Source organism: Cynocephalus volans, chromosome 1 (genome assembly GCF_027409185.1).
Source record: "Cynocephalus volans isolate mCynVol1 chromosome 1, mCynVol1.pri, whole genome shotgun sequence".
In the NCBI taxonomy this organism is placed as follows: Eukaryota; Metazoa; Chordata; class Mammalia; order Dermoptera; family Cynocephalidae; genus Cynocephalus; species Cynocephalus volans.
In genome coordinates, this window is record NC_084460.1 from 120,395,432 (window position 1) to 120,411,131 (window position 15,700).

Consider the following 15,700-nt stretch of genomic DNA (forward strand, 5'->3'; position numbering starts at 1 on the left):
ACAAGAAGACTGCTCATTGCTGGTGTTTAAACTCTGTGCCTTTAAGCAGCACTCCATTCCTATCAGCAAGCTGGAGATCACTACTGTGTGAACTAGGGTGCCTTCATTGTTTTCCTCACACCTAAAAATGCTCAAGAACCACATTTACATTTTATCACATGATTTTCCCATCCTTGATTCACAATTTATGTATGTATGTATGTATGTGGGTGTGTGTGCAGAGAGATCACAATTTTCTCTCTCTATATATATTCATCTGTAGATAGATCTATAGATACAGATACACAGACACATGCATGCTTCTCATTAGGACTTAATAGCATGTCAAAAGTGTTAGTCAAGGGCCGACCCTGTGGCGCACTCGGGAGAGTGCATCGCTGGGAGTGCAGCAGCGCTCCTGCCGCGGGTTCGGATCCTATATAGGGATGGCCGTGCGCTCACTGGCTGAGCGTGGTGCGGCTGGTCAGAACAAAGACAAAAAAAAAAAAAAAAAAGTGTTAGTCAAGCCTGATGGACACACCAGTGTTATGCTCGTGTTGCTGTGTTGGTTAGGTGGGGATGGCTGAAGAACACTGGTCCTGTTTCCCCCAGTCCTGGGCAGCCCACTTGTGAAGTCTAACTCCTGGTCATGGCTCAGCAGTGGCTCAGGGATTCTGACCTCTTCTTCCTTCCACCTCTCAGCAGCACCAGAAAAGCAACGAAAGGGACGATATCCTTCAGTTAAAAACCTGCTCAGTTGACCCTTGAAATAGACCCCATTCTTTCAATGATAGGATCTCAGAATCTTCAGCTAGAAGTGAGTGTACATATGATTTCCTCTCATTTTAAAAATGAGGAAACTGAGGACCAGAGGGGGGAGTGATTTGCTCATGGTCACGCAGCCAGTTAGTGCAGATTTCCGATTTCTGCACAGGGCTCCTTTTTTTATGTATTCTCTCTCCATGTTTGTCTCCTGAGCTAATGGGCCTGTGTGGCTTGGCCAAGCCTCTCTGGCTATCACATCTCACTGCCGGCTCAGTAGCCAGGGAGGGGCAGGAGGCGAGGCCCCACACCAGGTCAGAGGGTACATTGAGAGTGGTTCTTGGGGAGGACATAGGGAGGACATGGGAATGCAATAGACTAAAATGAAGGTTTGGGACAAAAACTTCATTTCAATTATCCAGGGACGTTGGAGAGTTACTGTTGCAAACATGTCTAGATTTCCTTCCTAAACATGAGCTGGTATACATGACACCTTGGCATGGTGAGCAGGAAGTCAGTGATAGCTGTGTTAACAGGTGGCCTGAGCCCCGAGGAACTATGCGTGAACTGGGTCACACAGCTGGGATGGACCAGGCCTGGGATTCCTTGGTCCCATTTTGCTTGGCCCAGCCTATAGGAAGGCCCACAAGGCTTTGTAGGGTGACCCATGAAGGATGGGGAGAGGGTTTCTTCAGGAGCTGGTGGGACCTTGGATGTCCTGTGTGCTTCTCGCCTGCACAGAGCTCACCAAGCCCGCCTGACACCTGAGCTCTGGGCGGCTCCTTTTCGGGCCCAGATCATGTTCCTCTCTAGGGGACATGCCCTGGCTTGGTGGTAACTGAAGACCCCCGTCTCCTGTGAGAGATGGAAACTGAACCATAGCTTTTGGTGGGGCCCCTGGATATTCATGACAGGGCCACTGCCTGGAAGGAGGCTGGCTGAGAGAGCAAGGGATGCAAATTCTGGAAAGAAATTTTCAGTTCCCTGAACTTTGCTTTTGTTTGCCTCAGGACCCTTGGACCTGCTGCTTCCCCTGCCTGAGATAGCTCAGCTTCCAGCCCCATCTCCTTTATCTGGACAACTTATCCTCACAAACTCATCTTAGTCATAACCTTCTCTGGGAGATCTTTTCTGAGCTTTTTTTTTTTTAAAGATGACCGGTAAGGGGATCTTAACCCTTGATTTGGTGTTGTCAGCACCACGCTCACCCAGTGAGCCACAGGCCGGTCCCTGAGCTTCTAATAGAAAATCCTCCACCTCCCAAAACTTCTTGAATTTAGCACCAGGCACTGAAATTGCTGGTTTGCATGTGTGTGTGTAGTCAAGTTTTATAAATGTCCCCTGTGTGTTTGAAAAGAACGTGTCTTCTCCAGCTGTACTAAATTGTGTTGTTCAAATCTTTTTCCTTATTGGCTTTTTTTTTATTTGGTCTTATCTTGGGAGAGGTGTATTAAAATCTCTTACTTTAACATTGGATTTGTCAATTTCTCCTTGTAGTTTTGTCAATTTTTACATTATACATTTTGAAGCTATCTTATTAGATTGTATATAATCTTTTAATTTTTATATCTTTTTATTTAATTATACCTTTTATCAATGTGTCCTGTACTTCTAATAATAGCCTGATTCCCATCTACCTCGCAAATTACATCAAGTGCATTTTCTCTTGAAAAATGTTAAGAAATTCATGGATAAACTACAATTTAATTAACTTGTCCTTTATTATTGGACATTTATTGCTTCTAACTTTTCACTTTTATAAATCACACTGTAATGAGCATCTTTGCATACAACTTTTTCTGATGATTTCCCCTGGGTAGATTTCTCATAGTGGAATTATGAGGTCAGGGCGTATGAACATTTTAAAGACTTTTCATATATGTTGCTCTTTCGTGGCTGTGGATCAATTAGAATTTTCAGTGCCTGTGACATCCGATTAGCTCCTGTTGAGCAGCTGTTCCTAAAATCCCTCAGGGCTTTTGACTGGGTCAAACCACTGGAAACCACCCCGCAGGGGGATCAACTTCTTTTTCAATGAGACTAATAGTTTCAGTTTATTAAACATTTACTATGCACTAGGCTCTACATATATTTAACTCATCTGATCATCACAACAACCCCAGAAAGTAGGCATTACAATTACTATTTTCTTTTTTCTTTGTTTTTTTGTTCCTTTTATTTTGGCAGCTGGCCAATACAGGGATCGAACTTTGGTGTTATCAGCACCATGCTCTAACCAACTCAGTTAATTGGTCAGCAAGTCTTTATTTTAAGATAGGAGAATTGAAAGTCACAGAGAGGAACTCTGTCTAACTCGTCACCCTCCTCCGGAGTGAGCAGATCCGTGGTTCTGACCCTGGCCTTGGGTTCTGGCCTGTAATCCAAGTGGCCAGCCCTGCTCTACAGGAATCTACCACGAGGTGGCAGTAGAGCCAACGGGCACAGGAAGAACCTCTGACGAGATCGGAAATTAGCCACAAAACTACATTTTTTTCCTATAAAAGTAGCACTGACTTTATTGACATAACTAAAACTAGATTATCCAATAAAATAAATATTAACCCAACAGGCACATTCCTCTAGGTAAAAAGATAATAAAGTAAACAGACCTTTGAACTTGGACCTTTCTGGTCTAGACTTCATCAATGTAATTCCTCAGGGGAAAATCTCTCTTTTCGCAACTCAACCACGCTTGGCTGATTCGCCCTGATCTCCTGCCCACTCTTTGCTGCCTCTGCCCCTGCTCCAGCACACCCCAGCAGCAATGAGGTTATGGGATGATTCTCAACTGGGAGAGTGTATCAGAATCTGGGGCAAGGGGTATAGAGAGTGGGCGATTGGCAGGCAGTGAAAGCCCTCCAGGGAATTCCCTGTTTTGAAGCATTCCCAGTTTTGGAGAAAATCCCCAATTCACCATCCACCTAACCACCCTTCCATCTGTCCAGCTTGGGAGGAAGAACATGCCTCTTTCTGATCTGAGAGCCCACAAACCCCTCTCATTTCTTCAAACTCCCAGGCGCAGTTTGAGATTTTTTTGCCTCCTTAAAAAAAAAAAAGGTTTTATTCTTTAAAGTCTTCCTATTTCTTTCTTTTTAGTATTCCTGTACAAACACTAGAGCTTTGCTGGCTGATTTTCCCCTTTTGGTTGGCAGCGTTTTTTCCAAACCATTTGAACATACAGTCAAATTGTTTAAATGCACTATATTTCAACAGAAATAGCACATAAAAAGAGCTTTTTTTTTTTTTTTTTTTTAACATTCCACCTCACAACAGTCCTGCTTGGGTGGTCCAGTGTTTAACTCCTCCACACTTCCGGCAGTGTCCCGGACTGTGAACTGAAGCTTCTCCATGCTGGCCTTTACATTTGGGGAGGGCCTCTGTGCCCTATGGACACAGGGGCATTCCTGACTCACACCAGAGTCAGGGACAGCCAGGTGAAGCAGCCAGGAGTGGAGCTCTAGGGATTCTAAAATCAAGTTCAGACCTAGTTTGACTCCTGGCTCCACCTCTTACAAGTTCTGTGACTTGTAAGTTACTTACATTTGCTGAGCGCCAGATTCCTCAGGGCAAAGTGGGGATAAATATAGCACCTGCTTTGCAGGAATGTTGTGTTAGATACAATAATGCATGTCAAGTGTGCCTGACACAGTGTGCGAAGTGCTCTGTAATGTTGGCTACTTAATATTCAGTTAAGTAAGAAATCAGGGATAGCACATGGAATCATGGAACATAACTGCTGATGGGCCCATAAGATCATAATCTAGTTCCCTCAAATAATCAGATGTCTTGTATTACCAGCTTAGATGAAATAATCGCAGGCCGGCCCATGGCTCACTCAGGAGAGTGCGGTGCTGATAACAATAAGGCCACGGGTTCGGATCCTATATAGGGATGGCTGGTTGGCTCACTGGCTGAGCGTGGTGCTGACAACACCAAGCCAAGGGTTGAGATCCCTTTACCAGTCATCTTTATATAGGATTTAAAAAAAAGAAAAGAAAAGAATTGCTATGGTTTGAATTGTCCCCCTGAGTTCATGTGTTGGAAACTTTTGTTGTTGTTGTTTGGTTGTTTGGTACAGGGATCAAACCCCAGACCTTGGTGTTATCAGCACCGTGCTCTAACCAACTGAGCTAACTGGCCAGCCCCATGTGATGGAAACTGCTGCGGGTTAAATGTGTCCCGAAAAGATTCATGTATTGGAAACTTAATCCCCACTGTGACAGTGTTAAGAGGGTGGGAAATCCTATTATGGTAATTGAAAGGTGGGGCCTTTAAGAGGTGATTACATTGTGAGGACTATACCTTGTGAATGGATTAATCCATTGATGGTTTAATGGGTGGTCATGGCATTGTTCCAATGGCTTTAAAAGGAGCGCAGATGAGGAGGTTAGCTCTCTTGCTCAGCCATTCTCGCCATGTGACACCCTGAGTTGCTGTAAAAGAAGGCCTTCACCAGATGTGTTCCCTGGACTTTAAACTTCCCAGCCTCCAAAACTGTAAGAAATAAATTTTCTTTATGAATTATGCAGCTCCAGGTATTCTGTTATAAGCAACAGAAATGGATTAATACAGAAAATCCCCAGTGCAAGCATTGGGAGGTGGGGCTTAATAGGAGATTGTTAGAATGGACTGATGTCATTCTTGCAAGAGTGGGTTAGTTATATCAAGAGCTGGCTTGTTGAAAATGTAAGCTCGGCCTCCCCTTGCTCTCTTGCTCTCGGGTACTTTTCTGCCTTTCTGCTTTCCAGCATGGGATGATGCAGCAAGAAGGCCCTTGCCAGACGCTGGACTTTCATATTGGACTTCCAACCTCCAGAACTGTGAGAAATAAATTTCTTATAAATTACCCAGTCTGTAGTATTCAGTTACAGCAACACAAAATGGATGAAGACAATAATGAACTATTTTTTAAGATCCAAATGTGTGATACAATCTCCCAACTGTGCTACTTATTAAGAATGTTCTCCCAGAAGCTTCTCCCATAGCCAATCTAGAGACTCCTGGGTCCTTCCCAGTCATGGCTATTTCACCTCCCCGAGAAGAAGCAAACAGGCCTAAAAGGTCATTCTCCATCATGGCTGCTGCTGGCAAGGCAGGTGACCTAGGAGTGCAAGGCCTCATCACTCAGGAACTGCCTTGAGGGCAAGGGCCTTGTCTACTCAGGAAGCTCCTGGGCCCCTAAGGCCTGCCTCCTACGCCACAGTTGTTCTCAGGGCTCAGGACTGGGACAAGGAGTCCTCTCTCCACAGGGTTACAGTCAGCCTAGGACCAGTCTGGGCTCCCATGGTGAGAGTGTTTAAGAGACTGTTCTTTAAACTTGCATGCACAAGCCTGGTCACCCTGATCTAGTTCTCTCCACGACTCAGGAGGGCTCCAAGGGCTTTTGGCCTCAAAGCTAAAGGCTGCCACTCACTGCAGTTGCCAGCAAAAATAAAAGGCAGCCCAGTGATGTGACGAACTTCCCCTCTGCCTAGCCAGGATCAACTTACCCCATGGCCAGAGCTGCTCTCTGCCTGCCCCACACCTCCAAGTCCAGTTCCCCAAATTCCACAGCAAGTCCTTCCTCTCCCAGTCCCAAGGGCCCCACCTCATTTTCAGCCCTAGATTCCCCTTCCCAGCAGAGCCTCACATTTCCTTCAGGAGAGACCATCCTCCTGTTGCCCTGGCGTTTAGATGAGACCTGGTTGGTGGTGGAGACAACATGTCCCGACAGCCAATTTAGAGCTTTTCTCCAAAACCATATGGGCCCAGGTTAGAATGGTGAAACTGTGAGGAAGAGGTAGGGGCCGAGGGTCAGGGGTCAGACAGGTCGGTTAAGTCAGGAGGGGTACGCAGGCTGCCGAGTCTGCGATTGGTGGGGGGTGGAAGCGAGCAAGGGGCTGAGGCCCGCTGGACGCTGAGTTTTCATTTATAGAAGGAACTTCCCCTATAAGCTGTGCAATTAGGAGCTTAATGAATCAGAAACACTTTTTTGAAGATTAGAAATACCCAGTGCTGGCCTAGGGTTGAAGGGCTGTTTAAAAACAAAAACCAAAACTGTAAAGTCTGGGGACTGTAAATTCTGCTCATTTGCATGTGAGCTGCCATTAATTTGTAGCTTCCCATTTGGGGCCTTAACTAGGTGCACATAAAATTAAATTAACTAATTAGTGCAAACGTCTGCAACAACTCTCAGGACAATTACTCAAGGAGGGAGCAGTGAGAGACTAGGAACTTTAAAATCAGGCTCTTCTTTTCCTAGTCAGTTGCCTAGAAAAGCGCAAAGACAGACATGAACACAACAGCGCCATCCCAGAAGCCCCCGTGCATATGGATGGGTCAAGTGGAGTGGTCAGTAACCAGACACCTATTAGTCCTGGCCTTGGTAAGGCCTGCCTCTCCCTGCTGGGAAACCCTAGTCTCCTCCAGGAAACTTTCCTTGTTGAAACTGGGAGCAGCTTAGAACTCCTGGCATCAAAGAGCTTGGGTGCAGGTCAGCGATGGGGGAATGAACCCCAGCTTGGAGTGTCACAGGGCCACAGGGTGGGGCAGCACTTCATTACAGCCCTTAGAGAAGAAATCCAGAGGAGGGAGCTGTCTCTGCAGGCGCCGTCTCCTCCATCCACCTTTGGAAAGAGAGTCTCAAAGTGTGGGCCCAGACCTCAGGAGGGCAAATGCTCAGCCCACCCAGCCCTGTGAACTGCCAGCTCTGGGGCGGGGCCCCGGGTGACTCTGATGCACACTCAGGGTGGAGAAGCTCTGCCCTACAGCACCCTGGGGTTGTGGGAGTTTTGTGGTTAAGAGTGGACCTTCTTGGCTAGCCAGTTAGCTCAGTTGGTTACAGTGCAACCTTGCAACACTACGGTCACAGGTTCAGATCCCTATACTGGGCAGCCACACACACACACAAAGTACAAAACACAAAGGTTGATAAGAGTGGACTTTCTTTCCACAGACAGACCTGTCTCCCATTTCTGGCTTTGCTGAGTGCGAGCCTAGGGTGAGGCCCATCAGAAGGAGATCCTTGCTCTCCGGGTCTTGCAGGCTGGGCACCTGGCCACCTCCCTGTCTCACCCTAGCCCCAGCCCTGTCTTCCCACCAGGGAGGATGTGACCTTGGACCCTACAGAACTGAGGTCTGGGTCTGTTGGTCTGGGCCTGGGGCCTGGGAATGTGCATTTTAAGAGCTCCCCAGTTATTTTGATGGTCAGCCAAACTTGGGGATTACTGTCTTAACCTTTTTGAACCTCAGTTTTCTAACCTATAAAAAGGGGTACTAGGATCTACCACCCCATGGGGTCATTGTGGGATTAAATCACATGATGCATGTATAGCACTTAGCATCATTCCACAATGAGGGAGGGGGTCCTTGGGTTGTGGTGTGGGGGCGCCACAAGGGTCTGGGTTCATCCCAGCATTTTGTGATGCCAATCCTCCTCAGCCTTTCCTCCTGCAGGCAAGGGAGGCTTTTGTTAACCCCTCTCTTACCGGGAGTCTGGTTTCAGATTTCGGTGCTTGGCTGTGGGATGGTCTGGACACTCTCTAGAAGAGGAGCTTTGAGTTGTCCCACCCAGCACGTTCCACAGAGGCTGGGATTGTAGCAGTCGGCTCTTCACTGAGCCCAGGAAGGAAAGTGACTGATGCTGTGGACTGGAACATGAGTCAAAATGAAAGGAGAAAGAGAAAGACTTTTGTGGAATACCAACTCAGAACAGATGTGCTCACATTCTGTCTCACTGAATCTGCCTAGCAGCCTGTGAGGTAGGTGTGATTATTTATTATCATCTTCCACATTTTACAGATGAAGAAACTAAAGTTCAGAGAGGTCTCCCAAAGCCCAGTTTCTTTGCCTTTTACTGGTGGAGTTAAATTGTGTTTCGCAGAACCCAAGGCATTAATGTCACTTCAGGGGTCATTATGGGAGGCAGGGAAAGGTCCCCAGGTCCAGCCTAGCCTTCCCACCTCCTCTTCAACTAGAGCATAGCCTTTATCTACTTTTATTTGAGCCTTCAAATAAAAGCTTGCTGTACATTCAGTATTAAAAAATTTTCTTAGAGCGTGGTTTTGGTAACACCAAGGTCAAGGGTTTGGATCCCTGTACCGGCCAGCCACAAAAAAAAAAAAAAAAAAAAAAAGAAAGAAAGAAAGAAAGAAAATAGAACTGAAAGATAATACAAATCTTTCCATGAACTTTTTGAAGTACCCTCATACACCTTCTGCCTGAAGTCTAGCCAATCCTGGACTAGTGTCACCGGATCCGAACATGAGGTTCTTTGGGCCTCAGCTTTAACTGAGGAGTTAGTATGAAAGATATCTGACATCTAAGTGATCATGAGACAGGATTCCCATACATCTGAATGTTAAAAAGAAATTTCAATGAACCAGTTTCATATCTCTTGTACTCACTAGGCAGTCCAGGGATATAAAAAGGAGTTTAAGTGTGGGAAGAGTGGATGATTTGCAAAGAGATTGCGCTGGAGAGATCTCAGCCATGCTGAATCCCCCACCCAATTCCAAGCGGGAAGGAAGGAAGGTGCTGTCCACGGTACCTCACTCCTAGTGGGAAAGGCTTTCCTGGGCTACCTGGAACGCTTACGCGGTGTTTCAGTTACCTATTGCTGCAAAACAAGCCACTACAAAAGTAATGCCTTAAAACAGCAATAATCGCTGATTTGCTCACAATTTTACAATTTGGGTCAGGCTCAGTAGGGACAATCTGTCTCTGCTCCACATGGTGTCAGCTCCAAAATGGTTTACTCACATTTGGTGCTGGCCGATGGCTGGGAGGTCAGCTGGGATTGTTGGCTGAGGGGCTTGATTCTCCTACACGTAGCTGCCTGGGCTTCCTCACAGCATGGAGCTGGGTTCCAGCAAGGAGACAGGAGAAGCTGCCAACCCGTTCCAAGGCTAGAACTGGCAGAGTCACCTCTACAACATGCTGTTGGTTAACAGTCATGGGCTAGCTCAGATTCAAGAGGGTGCAGTAATAGACTCCATTTATTTTGTTTGTTTTTTATTCAAAATATTTTGACATTTACTTGTACACATTTGTGGGGTACAGTGTGTTGTTTCAATACATACATATACTGCACAATGGTTCACTTAGAGTAGATGGCATAGTTTTGTACCTGCCTCTGGTGATAGTTATTCTACTCTCTACTTCTGTGAGAACCACTTTTTAAAAAAATTTTCTTTTTTTTTAGATTCTACGTATGAGTGATACCATGCAGTGTTTGTTTTTCCATGCCTGACTTACTTCACGTAACATGATGGTTTCCAGTTGCATCTATTTTGCTGCAAATGATAGGATATGATTTATTTTTATAGTTGAATAGTATTCTATTGCATATTTATGCCACAGTTCTTTTATCCACTCATCTGCTGATGGGCATTTAGGTTGATTCCATCTCTTGGCTGTTGTGAACTGTGTTGCAATGAACATGGGAGTTCAGGTATCCCTTTGACATGATGATTTCCGTTCCTTTGGATATAGCCCAGTACTGGGATTGCTGGATCATATGGCAGTTCTATCTGTAGTTGTTTGAGGAACCTCCATACTGTTTTCCACAGTGGCTGTAATTCCACAATTTACATTCTCACCAACAATGTAAGAGAGTTCCCTTTTCTCTGCATCCTTGCCAGCATTTGTTATTTTCTGTCTTGTTGATAGTAGCCATTCTAACTGGGGTGAGATGATATCTCATTGTGGTTTTGATTTGCATTTCCCTTATGATTAGTAATGCTGAGCATTTTTTCATGTGTCTGTTGACCATTTGTGTTATCTTCTTTTGAGAAATGTCTGTTCAGGTCCTTTGCCCATTTTTTAATTGGATTGTTTGACTTTTTTGTTCTTGAGTTGTTGGAGTTCGTTACATATTCTGGATATGAGCCCGTCTGATGTGTAGTTTGCAAACACTTTCTCCCATTCTGTAGTTGTCTTTCACTTTATTAACAGTGTCTCTTGCTGTGCAGAAGCTTATTAGTTTGATGAAGTCCCATTTGTATATTTTTGCTTTAGTTGCCTGTGCCTTTGTAGTCTTGCCCAAAAATCACTGCCCATTCCCATTTTGTGTAGTGTTTCTCCTGTGTTTTCTTTTACTAGTTTCATAATTTCAGGTCTTAAATTTAGGTCTTTGGTCCATTTTGAGGCTCCACTTCTTGATAACCAAGTGGCATGCATATAAAAGGAGAGAAGGAACTGATGGTGGCCATTTGTGGAGGCAGCAACCACACCACAAGACCCCTGGAATTGATGGGGTACACGGGGGCCTGGGATCTGAGTCCCTCCTCCAGAATATGGTAGACAGATGAGCAGTCTTGGGGCTTTGGGGGACAGCCAGGAGCTTGCTGGTGTCTCAGAATCATCCTTGACTTCATTGGAACAAACGGTAGTGTGAATGTTTCTCATGGATCAAAAATTGCGCCAAGCAGCAAAAAGCTGGAAGTGAAGATGTCACAAGTGACCATCCAGAATACAGATGCACCACCTGGGTCAAGGGATGGGAGTCTCTGAGCAATCCACAAAGTGCCCACAACAGAAAGTCAGCTTTAATTCTCTGTCCATCAAGAAAGTGCAAAGCCATCTGGCCACGTAGCTTGTGACCAGCCCCTTACCTTGTCTCCAACCCTTTCCCTCACCTGGTGATGATGGAAATAGCTCTATGGAGTGGAAGGGCTGGGGGATGGGTTGGAGAAAGAAGCTGATCAAACCCCATTCACAGAGGCAGCAGTGCCAGCTACAAGCGTTGGCAGCCAGAGAGGGAGAAGGCGTTCCTTTAAATGAAGACTGAAGCGGGACTAATATATAACTATTGAATTGAGACTGTCTTTCTAATTTAAAGTGACTGGAAGGCTCTCTATGACCTAAAACTGAGCAGGAAATATCAGGAAGCCTGCTGGGTTTTCACCCTGTAGCAGAAGAAAAGCTTCCCCACTAAGTGTGGTTTAAAGGGGTAGGGGAGACAAAAAATAAGCCTTTTGATTTCATCACAAACTATGCTGGTTCATCGCACAGATGCGCTCAATGAATGGTGCCACAGCAAGTCGTGGACCCAGGCCTGTGCATCGCCTCCTGCCGCTGGCACGCTGCCCCAACCCCGGCAGTTCACTGCCACCCTGTGAAGCAGGCCCCGCACTAAGCATTGTCCAGGCTGTTTGCTCCTTTCTCTGTGGGGAAAGCGAGGGGGAGAGAAGCCCACCAGAAAGTTTACCCAAAGATGGAAAGGATCTGAAGATCCCTGCAGGGCTTCAGAGTCATCAGACAAAAAGAATCTCCAGCCCTTCTGGACCTCTCGTCCTGGCCCAGAGATCTCTTCCACGTATGGCTCTCTGTCTCGGGTCTCAGGTATGGAAGTGACTGCACACCTCCATCACAGACACAGCTTTGAGAAGCTGCACCCCCAGGCCAAGATCTCAATATTGCCTGGATTCCTATGTTTACAGCTGTGGTTGGGAATCCAGCAGGTCGGGGGTAGCTGGTAGTAGGGAAATGCCATAAGCATTAATAAAATACAACCCAGACTTTCTATGTTTACTCATAAGAGCAGAGTGTGTTGGTGGGGAGAGAGCAGGTGGACCTTGTGGCCCTGCCTTGATCTGGAGCCTCGTCCTCCCCCTGGGAGACTCTCCTCAGCCAGCCCAGCCTCCACTCACTGCTGCCCTGACGCTCTGTCCCAAGGGTGAAGGAAAACCTTCCCCTCACGATCTGCACAATTGAGACGAGTCTAGCCCACTCAAGATTTTACCAAAAGCTTAGGACATACAAATGAGAAATATGAGAGTACTTCAAAAAGTTCATGGAAAGATTTGGTTTATCTTTTTTTTTTAATGGAACGATGTGTATTATCTTTTTTTTTTTCCCCTTGGCGACTGGCAGGTACAGGGATCCAAATCCTTGACCTTGGTGTTATCAGCACCTGTATTAACTTTTAATTCTATTTTCGTATGAACTTTTTGAAGTACCCTTATAGAAAAATGAGCACAAGGAGGGATATGAAAGTGGCAATCTGGCTCACAAGTCAGGGCTTACTTTGCGTCTCTCCCCAGAAGTTCCCTCTCTCGTCTGGACCTCCCACCTCCACAGGTAGACACCACCTTGGCCCCTTCTGTATACCAAGGAAGTCCAGGATTGGTACAATGAGGCTGGTAGAAAAAAGTGAAGTCTCCACTCCTGCCTGCCTAGGGCCTCATTTAATGATCCAGTTTCTTCAGTGAAGGACCTCTTATTCCCAGGGGGCATTAGCCATGGGGCTGATGTAGGAATCCCAGATGCTGAGCTGCCAACGGTCCCCACCCCAAGGACTTCTGGACGGGGTTCTGGGGTATAACATGAAATGCATTTGGTCTTTGTCCGAGTTCCTGTCACAGAGCACCTAAAGTCCTTGGAATCTCCTGAGTGATAGGAATGTCTTTTGTTATTCATCATGAGCCCTTTTTTTTTTTTTTTTTTAAAGATGACCGGTAAGGGGATCTTAACCCTTGACTTGGTGTGGTCAGCACCACGCTCTCCCAAGTGAGCGAACCGGCCATCCCTATATGGGATCCGAACCTGTGGCCTTGGTGTTATCAGCACCACACTCTCCCAAGTGAGCCACGGGCCGGCCCTATAATGAGCCCTTTTTGATCACACCCAAGTTTTTTTTTTTTTTTTTAATTTATTTTTTATTTTTTATTTTTTTCTTTTTTTTTATTTTTTAAATTTTATTTTGTCGATATACATTGTAGCTGATTATTGCTCCCCATCACCAAAACCTCCCTCCCTTCTCCCTCCCCCCTCCCCCCCAACAATGTCCTTTCTGTTTGCCTGTCGTATCAACTTCAAATAATTGTGGTTGTTATATCTTCTTCCCCCCCCCCCCCGGTTTGTGTGTGTGTGTGTGTGTGTGTGTGTGTGAATTTATATATTAATTTTTAGCTCCCTCCAATAAGTGAGAACATGTGGTATTTCTCTTTCTGTGCCTGACTTGTTTCACTTAATATAATTCTCTCAAGGTCCATCCATGTTGTTGCAAATGGCAGTATTTCATTCGTTTTTATAGCTGAGTAGTATTCCATTGTGTAGATGTACCACATTTTCCGTATCCACTCATCTGATGATGGGCATTTGGGCTGGTTCCAACTCTTGGCTATTGTAAAGAGTGCTGCGATGAACATTGGGGAACAGGTATACCTTCGACTTGATGATTTCCATTCCTCTGGGTATATTCCCAGCAGTGGGAGAGCTGGGTCGTATGGTAGATCTATTTGCAATTGTTTAAGGAACCTCCATACCATTTTCCATAGAGGCTGCACCATTTTGCAGTCCCACCAACAATGTATGAGAGTTCCTTTTTCTCCGCAGCCTCGCCAGCATTTATCGTTCAGAGTCTTTTGGATTTTAGCCATCCTAACTGGGGTTAGATGGTATCTCAATGTGGTTTTGATTTGCATTTCCCGGATGCTGAGTGATGTTGAGCATTTTTTCATATGTCTGTTGGCCATTTGTATATCTTCCTTAGAGAAATGCCTACTTAGCTCTTTTGCCCATTTTTTAATTGGGTTGCTTGTTTTCTTCTTGTAAAGTTGTTTGAGTTCCTTATATATTCTGGATATTAATCCTTTGTCAGATGTATATTTTGCAAATATTTTCTCCCACTCTGTTGGTTGTCTTTTAACTCTGTTAATTGTTTCTTTTGCTGTGCAGAAGCTTTTTAGTTTGATATAATCCCATTTGTTTATTTTTCCTTTGGTTGCCCGTGCTTTTGGGGTCGTATTCATGAAGTCTGTGCCCAGTCCTATTTCCTGAAGTGTTTCTCCTATGTTTTCTTTAAGAAGTTTTATTGTCTCAGGGTGTATATTTAAATCCTTAATCCATTTTGAGTTGATTTTAGTATACGGTGAGAGGTATGGATCTAGTTTCATTCTCCTGCATATCGATAGATCACACCCAAGTTTATGCTAATGAGGTGAGTTTGGGTGAGACCTCTAGAAAGCCGGAGGATGGGGCGGGTCACCAGAAAGACCAAGTGATTAGAGGGTTGGAACTTTCTGTCCCACCCACCGACCTGAGGGGGCGGGGCTAGAGATCATGCTCTATAAAAACTCTTGAAAAACAGGATTTAATGAGCTTCCAGATTGCTGAACATATGGAGGTGCCCAGAGGGTGGTGCACAGGGAGAGGGTATGGAAGCTCCGTGACCCTTCCCACATACCTCGGGCATCCCGTCATCTGGCTCTTCATCTATATCCTTTGTAATAAACCAGTAAATGGAAGTAAGTGTTCTAAATGTTTCTCTGAGTTCTCTGAGCCATCCTAGCAAATTAATCAAGCTCAAGGAGGGGGTTATGGGAACCCCAGCCAGTCAGAAGTATAAGTAACAACCTACTATTTGCAATTGGGATCCAAAGTGGGGACAGTCTTGTCAGACTGGGCCCTTAACCTGTGGGATCTGACTCTAACTGCAGGTATATAGTGTCAGAATTGAAACTGAAGGACACCCAGTTGATGTCTGCTGGAGAATTGCTTGGCGTGTGGGGAAAAAAAGAAACCCACACAGGTTAAAATTGTATTTTAGTACCATTACCCCAAGATTCATATAGCAAAGATTCATAAATCAAACACAACTGTAAGGCTTAGATTCAGATTTTGCTTATCTCTGAAGTGGCCGACAAAATCCCCTAGGGCTCTCCAGTAGTCAGTGCTAGTCACGTGTTTGTGATTTATGTCATGGTGTGTGCTTTGAAGTTAGATGTGGCCTTGTGTGGTGGTTTTAAAATATCCGCATATTTTTTGATACTTCTGTCAAGAGGTGGAGTTTGTTTCCTCCCCTATTAGTATGGGTAGGAGTCAATGACTCAGAAGAAATAGAATATGTCAGAAGAGATGGTGTCTGTCTTCTGAGACTAGGTCATAAAAGGCTTTGTGGCTTCTTTACTGGGCTCTGTCAGGCTCACTCATTCCAGGAGAAGTCAGCTGCCATGTCATAAGGACACTCAAGCAACCT